This window comes from Hyperolius riggenbachi, chromosome 7 (assembly GCF_040937935.1).
Source record: "Hyperolius riggenbachi isolate aHypRig1 chromosome 7, aHypRig1.pri, whole genome shotgun sequence".
NCBI lineage: Eukaryota > Metazoa > Chordata > Amphibia > Anura > Hyperoliidae > Hyperolius > Hyperolius riggenbachi.
The window spans coordinates 114,422,393-114,437,013 of record NC_090652.1 but is presented as its reverse complement, the minus strand read 5'-3'; the positions used below and the strand labels follow the sequence as shown (position 1 = coordinate 114,437,013).

The 14,621-nt window shown below is 45.1% G+C and overlaps 1 protein-coding gene across 1 annotated transcript in view; it reads right to left on the bottom strand.

Annotated features, from left to right (window-relative positions):
- Positions 1-13,965, bottom strand: part of LOC137524547 (uncharacterized) — a 155,672-nt gene extending 141,707 nt beyond the window's left edge. Inside the window, exon 1 of the mRNA XM_068244542.1 lies at positions 13,949-13,965. The gene's annotated coding sequence lies outside the window, so the exon portion shown is untranslated. The remainder of the gene's footprint in view (positions 1-13,948) is intronic.
- Between the last annotated feature and the right edge of the window lie 656 nt (positions 13,966-14,621).

Below are 14,621 nucleotides of genomic sequence, written 5' to 3'. Positions count from 1 at the left end.
TATTCCGGTGTCAATTAGTATTAGGTATAGATAAGTATAGATGGGGGAAGATTAGTGTTAGGAGTCTGTGTGGGGTGGCTAGGGTTATGCATAGATAGCGGAGAGTTAGTTTAAGCATAGTAAGGGCATATCTATAATAGTGCTGCAAGGAACATGGGTGCAAAAATAACAGTAATAGGCACAGCATAATGGTATTAGAATATCAGTAATTTTACCAATATTCTACTATCCACAATAGTAGAATATCAGTAATCTAATCAATATTCTACTATCACTCATTGTGCCCTGTCAGCTATCACCTGAACCCTCTGCTAACCAGGGATGCTCATCAGGATTCCGGATATCCGGGTAACCCGGATATCCGAACTTTTTTACGCTATCCGATTCAGATTCCGGAATTTTTTTTAAATCCGGCTAGCTATCTGCGGATATTTGGCCGCATAACGTGGATATCCGGATCCAAAATACTGTAACTAAGGAGATGACGTCCTGGAGCCAATCAGAGGGCTCCCAGCAGAAGCCCTGGCAACCAATCACAGAGGGGAACCCTGGCCAGCCCCACCTGACCTCATTGAGCCAATCAGAGGGCTCCCAGCCTAAGCCCTGGCACCCAATCACAGAAAGGAACACTGGCCAGCCCCCTGTATAATAAGGAGGGCTGTCAGGATGCGACATATCGTCTTAGCTTGCTGAATGCTCACTGAAAGACATGCTCCAGTGCTTGTGGCCTAGCAAGGGCTGTACACAGTTATAAACCTAAAGCTGTTCAGTGATTAACCCCTTCTATACTATCACTACACTATTGTTAAATCGTTAATTAGCTTGATTGATGTCGTATGACAGTCAGAGTGTGTGCTCCAGTGCTGCTGGCCTAGCAGTGATAAACCGAAAGCTGTTCAGTGATTAACCTCTTCACTATCACTGCACTATTGTTAAATCATTAATTAGCTTGATGTCATTTGGGTGACAGTCAGAGTGTGTGCTGCAGGCAGCTGCTATGTGTCTGTGTGTGCTGTGCACAGACCAGGCCATCTGCTGCCTGCTGGCCAGCTATTAGCCTTAGGTATAGGTTAGGTTAGGGATTAGGGCATAGGATTACTGTGTTATTGTGTAGTTAGTACTGTAGTACTGCAGTCAGTGCTAGTAGTTGTTAGAGTAGTAGTACTACTGTGTTAGCTTTCTACAGAACTGCTGTGCTGGGAGCAGTGCCAGTGTGACAGTTAGTGTGCACTAGTGTCTACTCCTCTGCTGTCTGACTGTCACTCAGCACCTGTCACGTGGCACTTGCCACGTGTCTCCTGGCACTTGTCACGTGGCACTTGCCAAGCTTGGAAGTTCTAAGCCGCAACACTGGACTTGAGTACTTACCCATTTATTACATTGTTTGTCATTAGAGCTAATTCACAATAGCGGGGGATCGCTCCACTCATTTGGATTGGTGTTTGTTCTGTTCTTGTTTTATACAACATAGACACTTTCTTAGTGGTCTTAGTAACATATTATTGGTCTGTGAGTGCTTATGTACAATTTCCTGAAAGTGTCTTACTGGTCCATACGGACGTACTCCTCTGTCAGTTCATGGATCCCTTCACTCCCAGCTTCATCTTCACAGTTGCACTTCTCCTCCCTGACCCATGGCATGGTAATACGTAATAACATGCACAAGGTTACATAGTAGAGGATAGGAGTGCACCAAGCCACAGGGGTGGACCTGCTGGGATAGGTAAGATGCTATTTGTTCTGTTTTGGCACCAGGGAGCATAGTTAAGTTGGGGGTGACTTCAGGGGACTCTGCAGATGGTTTACGGCCCTGTGACAATTGCCCAGGTTGCCCCTATGGTAACACTGGCCTTGAACTTGCCACCTTCCCCAATTTAAGAGAAGAAAAAATATGCCATCAATATGCAACCATGCATCACTTTTTCCAGCTCCTAGCTGCACAAGTAGCACTTGCCTTTCTTCAGGCTCAAACTGCTGAAGTTTTGTCAATCAACAACTGACAACAGCAACCATCGCAACCACAGGCCACTAGTAAATACCACCAACAAACCATAGATGGAATGGTATCTGATGACATGCTATCAGTACGTATGACATCAAAAAGCCCAATAGTGGTTACTGGTTAACCAGACTTGGACGGAGGATCGAAATAGTGTAATGTGCTGTGAGGCTCTGTCATGTCCTTACTTCACTGTGCTCTTGAAGCATGTTTATAGAACTGCAGGAGGGGTGTGCCAAATGAAACATGGGCAGACAGAAACCTGAAGTGAGAGGTATATGGAGGTGGCCACATTTATTTTCTTTTACACAACACCAGTTGCTTGGCAGTCCTGCTCATCTCTTTGGCTGCAGTATTCTCTGAATCTCTTTAGAATTTGAAGTCACGTTCTCAGGAAACAGTACATCTGACCCTCTCCAATCTGGTTTCAAGAAACATCACAGATGAGAAACAGACCTCATTAGGGATGAGTGCACAGATTTTTCAAAAACACAAATTCTGATTTATTCTGTTTCAAATTGTTATTAGTTTTCAAAACAATTTTAAAGGACTGTACACAGTATGTATGAATATCAATGGTGGGGGGGTTAAACATTTCCATAAAGATTTTCAGAGCCTGGTGATACTTAGCCAAAGGCAGTTCACACCAAGATAAAGTAATAGCGCCTGACAAGCTCCGTTTAAAAGTGGTCATTATACGTCCCCTCTTTGTTCTTAAAGACCGAGGCCTTTAAAGGGAGTCCAAGAAAAACAGCCTAACAACTCACTAGGAGTTGTTACTAGAAAAGCATTTCACAAGAAGAAGCAGGGGCGTAGCAATAGGGGGTGCAGCGGTAGCGACCGCATCGGGGCCCTTGGGCCAGAGGGGCCCCGAAGGGCCCTCCCTCAACTACAGTATTAGCTCTCTATTGGTCCTGTGCTCATAATAATCACTTCTATAGATACTTTGAATAGTGGTAATCATTAACAAACTGTTTCCCATCCCTTCCTTGCACCTCTGACTCTGTAGTTGCCATTGGCAGGTTTTGGTGCACCGTATCAATTGCTATGTATAGAGTTCTTGGGGGGCCCCATTGTAAAACTTGCATCGGGGCCCACAGCTCCTTAGCTACGCCACTGAGAAGAAGTGTATAGAAAAGGGGAGAAATAGAAGAATAGAAGAATAGAAAGAAAAGAAAGAAAAGAACAGGAAAGGAGTAGCAAGGTAAGTATCCCCGGAATACCTTCACTGAAACTAAAAATGTACAGGTGTCTAGAGCCATGTTTTCCAGCTGAGCCTATAAATGAGATCCAAGGGTCCCAAATTTTGTGGAACTTAATATTTCTGTCTTCCAGTACACTTGCCATTTGCTCTTGTATCATGAAGGACGAGACCCTCTGTTTTACCTCCTCAAAGGAGACAAATTGCGTTCTCCAGGCTTTAGCTATTGTTTGATTCGCTGCCACAAAGATATAATGGATAAGGGAGTTTTGATGTTTCGTGAGAGAGTCTATTTTAAAATGTAGTAAAGCTGACCAGGGGTCCTTCATTACCCTCTTGCCTGTCAGCGTCTGAATCATCCTAAATATTCTGCCCCAGAATCTGGACAGCATAGCGCATGTCCAAAAAGTGTGGAGCATATCGCCTTTAGTATTACAGCCACGGAAGCATTGGCCAGAATTTGTTTCTGATAGGTGAGATAGTCTGGCTGGAACCCAGTACCACCTCATTAGTACTTTGTAGGCCGACTCAGTCACCGCCAGATTAAAGGAAAGTTTAGGTATAACTCCCCAGGTCTCCTCCCATTCCTCCTGTGTTTTGCTACTTTTCAGGTCAGACTCCCATCTAGACCTATACCCATGGTGGAAAGAGGAGGGTGGTTCGTTTAAATGTCTATAAAAAACAGAGATTATACCTCTAGCGAAAGGTTCAGTAGAACAGAAGTGTTCAAATCGTGTAAGAGTTATTGGAAATTGAACTTGCGCTGGGAAAAAGGAGCGCAGCCAATGCCTAAGTTGAAAATAGCAAAATTTCTCGGCTTGTGGAATTTGGTATTTATCATTTAGGTCATTCCAGGATAGGATGCCTGAGCTTCCCAACAGGAACTTGATCTGTTCGATACCTTTCTCTCTCCACCATTTGAAGCTATGTGGGTTATCATAGCCGGGTTTAAACATTGGATTGTTTATGAAAGATAGCAGGGGTAGTGTAGGGGATAATAAATTCTTAGAATAACGAATAGAATCCCATATACGTAAATAGTGTTTCATGACTACACTCAACCTCAGAGGGCGAAGGGCTTTTGGAATCCAAATGGGAGTCTGAACCGATTGAGGAGAAGCTTCTGGAATATCAAACAGAGACCAGAGGGGCATCTTAGAGCCCTTGTATAAATCTATAAGGTGGACTAATTGGGCAGCTTGATAATAGTTTGTTAAATTTGGGACTCCCAGGCCCCCGTTTCGTTTATGAGCATACATTGTCACTCTTGGAACCCGGGGGCGCGTGTCTTTCCATATATGTTTTAAAAATTTATTCTGCAACATCCTGAGAAAGTGAGGGGGGATATAGACTGGTAACATTCTAAAGTGATAAAGTACTTTAGGTAGAAGTGTCATTTTGATCGAGTTTATGCGACCTAGCCACGATAGATTGTATGTTGACCATTGAGATAGAGTCTGGGTGATCAATTTGTTTAATGCATAATAGTTATATCGAAAGAGGGTTTGATAAGAGGGGGTTAAATTAATACCCAGATACTCTAGAGAGGTCTCAGACCAAGAAAAGGGGTATGGAGCCTGAATAGTCTGACAGGTCTGTCGAGGCAGGTTAATATTGAGGGCTTTTGATTTGTTGGTATTGATTTGAAGACCAGATATTCGAGAGAATTTAGACAGCAAGGCAAATAACTGTGGGATAGAGGATTCAGGTTGAGTGAGAAAAAGTAATAAGTCATCAGCGAATAGGTTTAATTTATGTTGTATTCCAGCCAGCTCTACTCCACATATTCTGTTTTCCTGTCTGATGGCTGACGCTAGCGGTTCCATGGCCAGTATAAATAATATTGGGGAAAGGGGGCACCCCTGACGTGTGCCCCTATTGATTTGAAATAAAGGGGACGAGTAGCCTGCGTAATGGACACTAGCTGTTGGTTTGGAATAAAGTACCTTGATCCAAGTTATGAAAGACTCTCCTAGCCCCCATCTGGCTAAGACCTGAAATAAGTAGTCCCAGGACACCGTGTCAAAGGCCTTATATATATCTAATGACAGGCATAGGCCCGGAATTTTCCTTTTATTTAACAGATCTATAATTTGGATTGCTCTTAAGGTTGCGTCTGAGGCTTGCCGACCTGGGACAAAGCCCACTTGTTCTTTATGTATTATGTCAGCCAAGAAGCCATTTAGTCTTGTGGTTAATATTTTAGTCAGGAGTTTATTGTCTATATTTAATAGGGAAATTGGTCGGAATTGACATGGGTCTAACGGTTCAAGATCTGACTTGGGGAGCATGGCAATGTCTGCCTGAAGAGAGCTAATATGAGGTGTGTTGCCCCGTCTGTAGGCGTTAAAGAGGGACACCAAAAGAGGGGACAAAACAGCTGCATATTTTTTATAAAAAAGACCGGCCCCGGAGTTTTAGAAGTTTTTAAAGTTTTGATTGCAAGAAGCACTTCCTCTAGAGTAATATCTCTGCTCAGAGTAGAAACCATTTCTGGGGAAGTCTGTGGGAGGGAGATAGAATTCAGAAAATCTTCTATTTCTGGAGTATTATTCATTTGGGGTTGGCTGTATAGTTTAACCAGAAAGTCATGGAGGCTAGATACGATCTTAGCGGGGTCTGAAGAGACCCTACCCTGGGAAAGTCTGACTGACAATGTAGGGGGTTTGTAAATCCTGTGTTTAAGTTTATTTGCCAATAACGTATGTGGCTTGTTGTTCCATCTATAATATTTATTTCTCTGCCAGCGCAGCTGTTTTTCGGCTTGATCTGAGAGTTTTAGGTCAAGCTGAGTGCGGATTGTGTCTCTAGCCCGTTTAAGGGTTGCAGAGGGGTTTGCCTTCCATTCAGCTTCTGCCAGATCTAGTTTAATGGTTAGGTCTGCTACATCTTTTTGCTTTTGCTTTTTCTTATATGAGGCCAGGCCTATTATGCGTCCTCTGATGGTAGCTTTCATTGCCTCCCACAGGGTTATTGGAGATGTAACAGACTCACCATTTAGTTCAATGTATTCCAATATATATTCATGAATTTTTTCTAAGGCAGACTGATCTGACAGGAGGGAGTCGTTCATGCGCCATTTAAAGCTATTTTTCCTAGGGATTAGAGAGGTCAGATGTACTGAAAGGGGGCTGTGATCTGACCAGGGAACCGCCAGGATCTTAGCCTTTGAGACAACTGGAATCGAGTGTTGATGAAGAAATAGGTGGTCGATACGGCAGAAACTGCCATGGGGATTGGAATAGAACGTGAAGTCCCGTATGGTTGGATTTAGTTCACGCCACACATCAATGAGGTTTTGGGCTCGGAAAAGAGCCTGGACTGCATTAGGACGTGGGATGCCTGGAGGTTGAGACTGGGAGGATTGGGCCAGAGGGCGAGATCTGTCCAGGCTTTCATTAAGCACTGAGTTAGTATCTCCACATAATATTAACATGCCCTCCTGGTGGCTATTGATTACTTGCAGCAAGTGTGATAAAAATCTTTCTTGGAAAGTATTTGGTGCGTAGTAGGAGACCAGTGTTACTTTTACGTCATGTAGAAGTCCCACTAGCAGCACATATCTACCTGTTGGGTCCAGAATTTGGGTCAGGCATTTAAAGGGTAGGCCTCTACGAAAGGCAATCGTGACCCCCCTCACTTTCTCCCGAGCCGCCGAATGAAAAGCCATTGGGTAATGGTGTTTTAAATAGGAGGGGTGAGAGGAGACCGAAAATCTTGTCTCCTGGAGACAGACTATGTCAGCTTTACATGATTTGTAGTAGCGAAATGCTTTAGATCTTTTTTGTGCCACATTGAAACCCTGGACGTTATAGGAAATGATGGTTCAACCATCATGTGTAGAAATAGCAGCCATTGAGAGAATCATAGTGAACTTCAGCAACAGGCACTAGAATGAGATCTGGGATTCCGGGGAAGAAGCATGAGAGAGTGAGAGAGAAAAGGGAAAGACATAGAGAGAGCAGGGAGAAAAAAAAGACATTGACAGAAGCAGAGACAAAAAGGCGCGTCCCTTTGGAAGGAGGCCAAACAGAGGGAAGCAAAACGTGCATCAAATTTGGCTGATCCCGTATTCTGGGAGCACGGGAGGAGCCAATAGCGTTCCCAGTAAAATCTGGGAACAACACCATTAAAATGGCGGGGGGAACAATGGTCCCCTCCAACCGCATAGTTTGCTTAAAGTGTTAGACTATAAACTACTATCGCCCACTGCAGAAGGGGGTAAAGAACATAAACATAATAACAGTGAACCCGAACAGTTTTGCTTAGCAGTAGAGGACCAAACCTAGGGATGATAAAACCTAAATATAACACAGTTCGCCTTGGTCAGATGAAAACTGTTAAATGCTTTTACAAGTAGTAGAACCAAGGCATTCATGTAATCAAGTAACTGAAACACTGTCACTCCATTCCTGAACATGGAGGTGAGATTTCGCCAGAAAAGACAAAAAAGTGACAGTTCAGCCAGGATCTGAAAATCTAGATGACTGCTGAGAATTCCCGTTACGTCTCGAGGTAGTACGCCGGGACAAATTCTGATTTTTGAATTGGAATTGCACAATTTTTAGTTGAAAGTTGGAATTCTGAAAGTCATGAGACATTTAATTTATGTAAAGCAAGAATATTCTTTTGCATAAATAGCTAAAATGCCTACTAAACATGCTTGAGATACACGAAAGCGATAAATTCTAAGAGAAGACATGAAAATTGGGAACTTATAACCAATTTGTGAGAATCCGCTTGGCTGCCCGCGCAGGCAGGCAGCCTTTTGACCATTGTTTAGGTTTGCATGCTGCAGGACTCTGGAAAGGAGAGCTTCTGTCAGTTTTGCAGCTTGTGCTTGCTGAGGAATTTGCATACGTTGTCATGCAAATTGCCTGGCCACATTCATTGGAGGTGTGTACTATAAGTACTATGTGTTTCCCACAATGCTTGGCTGGTCATAAGGATTCCTTCCTGTGAAACACTCCCGGAGGAGTGTCAGCCTTACTCTCTGTTTGAAGATCAGCTTAGAGTAATTCCTGGAAACTGCACTAGGCAGGTTTCCTTAGTGCAGTTAGGATTGCTTATCTGTTTTGTTTGTTCTGTTGCGATTGTCCTGTCCCAGCGGTGGTCGACAGGAAATCGTTCTGATCTCTGTTCTTGGAGTATAGCTGGTGCAGCGGTTGCTACCAGCTATCTCTTCTGATCTGTCTCCTTGGATCGCGCTAGCCTCTTTTCGCTAGTGCTGTGGATCCTACTGTTCTGTCTCCCTGGATCGCACTAGCATCTTGCACTAGTGCTGTGGATCCTTCTGTTCTGCTACTCTGTACCTGGATCCTTCTGTTCTGCTACTCTGTACCTGGATCGCACTAGCATCCTGAGCTAGTACCGTGGATCCTTCTGTTCTGTCTTCCTGGATCACGCTAGCCACTTTCGCTAGTGCTGTGGATCCTATCTCTCGCTTGTCCCTGTTTTCGTGTGTCTGTCTTGTCTGCTACGAACGCTTGCTGGAGGCTCGGTGAGGTAACCGTTAAGCAAGCGCTCGCGTCCTCTGTTACATGTTTGTCTGTCGATGGTTAGTTAGGCGTGCTTGTCTCTATTGTGCTTATCACGTGGAGACCGTGCATGAACGCGTGCACTGTTGCAAATGAGTGCGGTGTTCGCGTTCAGTTAGCATTTGTTATTTTCCGTATCTCCTCATTGTATGATTTGCTGTGCCTTTGCTATCCTCGTATTCTGTTCTGATCTGCCTTGTGTCACTTTTGGCAATCGCCTTTCTTGCGGTTGCGTTTCTGTTTCGTATCTGCTGTTGTGTGTGCGCTGTCGCGGGGTGGCGACTAGATTGGCGCACACACATACAACCTGTCCCTTTGCTCATTCTCATTCGCAATCGCTTCTCTTGCGATTGCGTTCTGCGCTTCGTACAATTCCTGTCTGGCATTTGTGGAGGTACAGAGGATTGGTTCCTCTGCACTCCTCAGCGCCATCTGCCGAGAGGAATTTCCCTCAACGGGTGCGTAGCACCTTTTGCTGGGTTCCTGCAATTATACGCTTGTGGAGGATTTCCGCCGTATCAGCGCACGCGTTGTGCGCTGATCACGGAGAAAGTTCCACAATCATTCCACAATTGTGATCATATTTTCACAATTTTGTACTATCCATAATTGATCTTAAGGTTTGTTCACAATTACTTACATATTGTGATTTTGCAATGAAAATTCAGAATCCACAAAATTCGCAAAAAGTAATCCAATATTATAGCCTGACACTGGGAGCTAACTCTAGAGAGCTGCAGTAAACCCCTTATCACTGGCCACTGAGACTGGGCCCCCCTTGGCTATCCGGCCCGCATAGACTGTGAATACAGTCCTCCCACAGCGGCATCCTCTGACACACCGTCAGGATATGCCAGCGCTGACTCCCTGACGGGACGGGGGGCACATGGCGCCCCTGTTCTCATGGAGACCCAACGTTGGAAGCATTGATTAGGTGAGTTAACCCTCTTCTTATCCCCCGCTTGCAAGTCTGCAGGGAGGGGCAGGGAGAGAGGTTAAAAGGCATAGGCCCAAGATCCGCGGCCAGTGGCCCCGGCCTCTTAAACTTTGCCCAGGCCTGCTCTAGTTCATGCTTTATCATATCATGGCTGGGCTATTGCAATATCCTATACACACGGGTCTTCCAAATAACATCCTGCACTGCTTGCAGTTAGTACAGGATGATGCTACCAGGCTGCCGGAAGGGATTTAAGTATATAAGGAGGGGGATAGAGAAGAATGGGGGTGGCGGTGGCCATCAGGACAGCTCCCAATACATTCCTGCTTCTCCCGTTTCGCCAAACCTTTTGGCTCTGGTATCCTTTAAGACTGGTCTGCTAACATTCAAATCATGACACAATTTATGGCCTGGATAACAAGGATTCCTTACAAACAGGGCTGCTCATCCGGATTCCGGATATCCGGTTAACCCGGATATCTGACCTTTTTTCAGCTATCCGACCGGATTCGGATTCCAGATAGTTGGGCCCAAATCTGGATAGCTATCTGTGGATAGTTGGGCACATAACCCGGATATCCGCGGATATTAGGCAGATATACAGATCCGAAATACTGTAACTAAGGAGATGACGTCCTGGAGCCAATCAGAGGGCTCCCAGCAGAAGCCCTAGCAACCAATCACAGAAGGGAACCTTAGCCAGCCCCACCTGACCTCATTGAGCCAATCAGAGGGCAACCAGCCTAAACCCTGACACCCAATCACAGAAAGGAACACTGGCCAGCCCCCTTGTATAATAATGGGGGATGCCATGATGAGACAGATCGTCCTAGCTTGCTGAATGCTCACTGAGAGACATGCTCCAGTGCTGATGGCCTAGTAGCAAGGGCTGCCTGTACACAGTTATAAACCTAAAGCTGTTCAGTGATTAACCCCTTCATTATCACTACACTATACTTAAATCGTTAATTAGCTTAATTTCATTGTGTGATAGACAGTCAGAGTGTGAGCTCCAGTGCTGCTGCAGCTGCTATGTGTCTGTGTGTGTGCTGTGCACAGACCAGGCCAGCTGCTGCCTGCTGGCCATCTATTAGCCTTAGCTAGTTATAGTTTAGGTTAGGTTAGGGATTAGTGAATAGCATTATTGTGTAATTGCGTAGTTACTACTAGTTAGTACTGTAGTACTGCAGTCAGTGCTAGTAGTTTGTTAGAGTAGTAGTACTACTGTGTAAGCTTACTACAGAACTGCTGTGCTGCTGAGCAGTGCCAGTGTGACAGTTAGTGTCCTCTCCTCTGCTGTCTGACTGTCACTCGGCATGTGGCACTTGCCGAGTGCAAAGTGCCACGTGCCACATGCAAACACGTGCAAAGTGCAAAGTGCCACGTGCAAACTGCCAAGTGCAGAGTGCTACGTGCAAACACGTGCAAAGTGCCACTTGCAAACACGCGCAAAGTGCCACGTGCAAACACATGCAAAGTGCCACGTGCAAACACGTGCAAAGTGCCACGTGCAAACACGTGCAAAGTGCAAAGTGCCATATACAAAGTGCAAAGTGCCACGTCACGTGCAAAGTGCCACGTCACGTGCAAAGTGCCACGTCACGTGCAAAGTGCCACGTGCAAAGTGTAAAGTGCAAAGTCACGTGCAAAGTGCCACCTGCAAAGTGCAAAGTCACGTGCAAAGTGCCATGTGCAAAGTGCAAAGTGCCACATGAAAAGTGCAAAGTGCCACATCATGTGCAAAGTGCAAAGTGCCACGTGCAAAGTGCAAAGTCACGTCCAAAGTGCCATGTGCAAAGTGCAAAGTGCCACGTCACGTGCAAAGTGCCACGTGCAAAATGCAAAGTCACGTGCAAAGTGCCACGTTCAAAGTGCAAAGAACAAAGTGCCACTTGCAAAGTGCATAGTGCCACGTCACGTGCAAAGTACAAAGTGCCACGTGCAAAATGCAAAGTCACGTGCAAAGTGCCACGTGCAAAGTGCAAAGAACAAAGTGCCACTTGCAAAGTGCATAGTGCCACGTCACGTGCAAAGTACAAGGTGCCACGTCACGTGCAAAGTGCCACATGCAAAGTGCCACGTGCTACTTTGCACATCGCACTTTGCACTTTGCACGTGACTTTTCACTTTGCACATGGCACTTTGCACGTGACATGGCACTTTGTACCAAGCACGGTGCACTTTGCACGTGACTTTGCACTTTGTACTTTGCACGTGGCACTTTGCACTTTGCACGTGGCACTTTGCACATGGCAGGTGGCATGTGCAAAGTGCCAAATGCAAAGTGCCAAGTGCCATGTGCAAAGTGCAAAGTGCCATGTGCAAAATGCAAAGTCACGTGCAAAGTGCAAAGAACAAAGTGCCACTTGCAAAGTGCATAGTGCCACGTCACGTGCAAAGTGCCACATGCAAAGTGCCACATCATGCGCAAGGTGCAAAGTGCCACGTGCAAAGTGCAAAGTGCCACATGCTACTTTGCACGTGGCACTTTGCACTTTGCACGTGACTTTGCACTTTGCACATGGCACTTTGCACTTTGCACGTGACGTTGCACTTTGCACGTGGCAGGTGGCATGTGCAAAGTGCCAAATGCAAAGTGCCATGTGCCGAATACAAAGTGCCAAGTGCCATGTGCCAAGTGCCAAATGCCAAGTGCCATGTGCCAAGTGCCTAGTCTGGCATGCTCCTGGCAGACGTTACACCTTCTGCGGCTGCTGCTGCATTGCCCTTCTCCAGCTGCCTTTGCTGCTCCCACCGCCAGGGTGCCACAGGCCACTGCTGCTGTGCTGATACCACCTATATTTAACCCAAAACACAATTGCTGCATAATGTTTGGGAGGTGTCTGGGCTGAAAATTGCCATGTCCCAGTTGTCCGGTTGGACTTTGGACACAATGTGGGCTGCACAACTGCTGTCTGGAACCTAGGCATGATGTTAATTGACAGCCATTTTTTTGGGGGGGGGATTTAAAGTCCCCACATCATCAATTAGTGTTCCCCTTTATAAAATAATGATGCTACATGCCTCATTTACCCTAAAAAAAATGTCTAAAGCAATTTAAAGGCCACTTCCAGTTTTTCTATTCAGATATCCGAATCCGGCCAGATACCCCGGATACTAGGGTCGAATATCCGATTCGGATCCGGATTGGAAAATTTTGAACTAGGATATCCGACCTGGATCGGATATCTGGATTTTGAAAAGGGGTATCCGAGCAGCACTGCTTACAAATGCATTACACCTCTCACAAACTCTGATCCACAGGATCTAATAACCTGATCACCCACAAAATCAATACCAAAAACCTTTAAAACCAAAGGCTTCTGTCATGCTTCCTATTTTCTTTGGAACTCCCAACCACACTTGGTCAAGACAGCTCCTTCCCTGGAGGTGTTTAAATACAAATAGAAAGACCACTTATTTAAACTGGCATTTAAGGACATGTATGTAATAAAATCCACCCTGCTATTGATTACTGGTCTGAGACATGCTGTGAGTCCTATTGGCAGCAAAGCAGTTACAAATGTCTCAATTCTGTGGAATATTGTCGAGTTCTGTGAAAATTGGAAGACAAATTCGCTGATTTTACTCATTCCTACCCCTAACACTAATTGTCACCCCGATATTGGAGTAGACAATATTTTAAACATAACAGAGGTTCAATCTTCCTTCTACTCTATCCCAAACAACAGCAAAATTAGTTGAAGTTCTACTTTAAAGTGTACCCGAGGCAAAGCTAAGGGTCCTTTTGCACTTAATGCGTTGGTATGTATTAGTACGTGTTGGTACGCTTTTTTTTCCATAGGAGTGCATTGTTAAAAATGCTTTCAGTTAAAACGCTTATAGTGGGAACAGAACCATAGGAAAACATGGACATAACTGTGAAAATCAGTTTTCTTTCAGTTATAAATGAGAGCAACTGAATAAGTGTAAAAGGGCCCTTAGGATAAAAAACAGATACTAGCCTAAGAAGAGGAAAGCCTCTGGATCCTGCAAATCTAACACGGGCTTGCACAGTAAGGCGTAGATGCTCGTGGTCATGTGGCTTCATCGTGGCTGCACTTGTGCATAAAGAGGGACGAAGTCTTTAGGATGATCCTGGGCAGTGGCAGTGGAGGCAAGGAGGGCATGGGTAGACTCTGGTGCATCCCTTTTCTTAGGTTAGTATCTGTTTTCACCCTTAGATTAGCCTCAGGTTCATTTTAAATACAGCAAGTCACAGGAATATCTGACAAATCACACTTTCACTTAAGTAGCAGAAAGGAAAAAAAAACCTTCAGTGAGTAGAAATTGATCCTCCGCCTTCACACATCCGAATGAGAGCTCCTGTGTGCAGATCAGATGAAAGCTGGAGGTGAAATACAGATTAGGTGACTTTATCGTGCTGAAACCACAGAACAGGAAGATGCCGCTTACTTTGTGCCACTGGTTTAAGTCACAGGACTTTTATTTTTGCTCGAGTGTAATTGTTCAAAAGAAAATTAAAGATCTGGCGACAGATAATACATAATGCACTCATTATTTTCAGCAATTTTCCCCTGGGGCTGTGGAATGAGGGACATTTTATACAGTGACTTTTGACTCCCACATATAGTGAAGTGAAGAGATGTAGCTTATACTATACTCAGTGGTGGCACTACACTGGGGCACTCTGGGGCACTGGCCCACCCTTGGACTCCCTGTGCCACCTGAGTGCCCCCCATCTCAGTAACATATAGTTAACTGCTTCCTATCATTGCTGAACTAGTTAGCCTTAATTTTATCATTGAGTTAGGCAGAAAATATCTAAAGCTTGCCAAACAAACATTGATCTTTGATCACCCAAATGGGACCCGCCAGCCAGCCATATGCCCCCTTTGTGCCTCTCTCCCCCAAAAAAATTTGAAGCTGGAGCCACCACTGACTATTCTGGAACAGACACAGCTGAACAATTTATGAACATCTTTA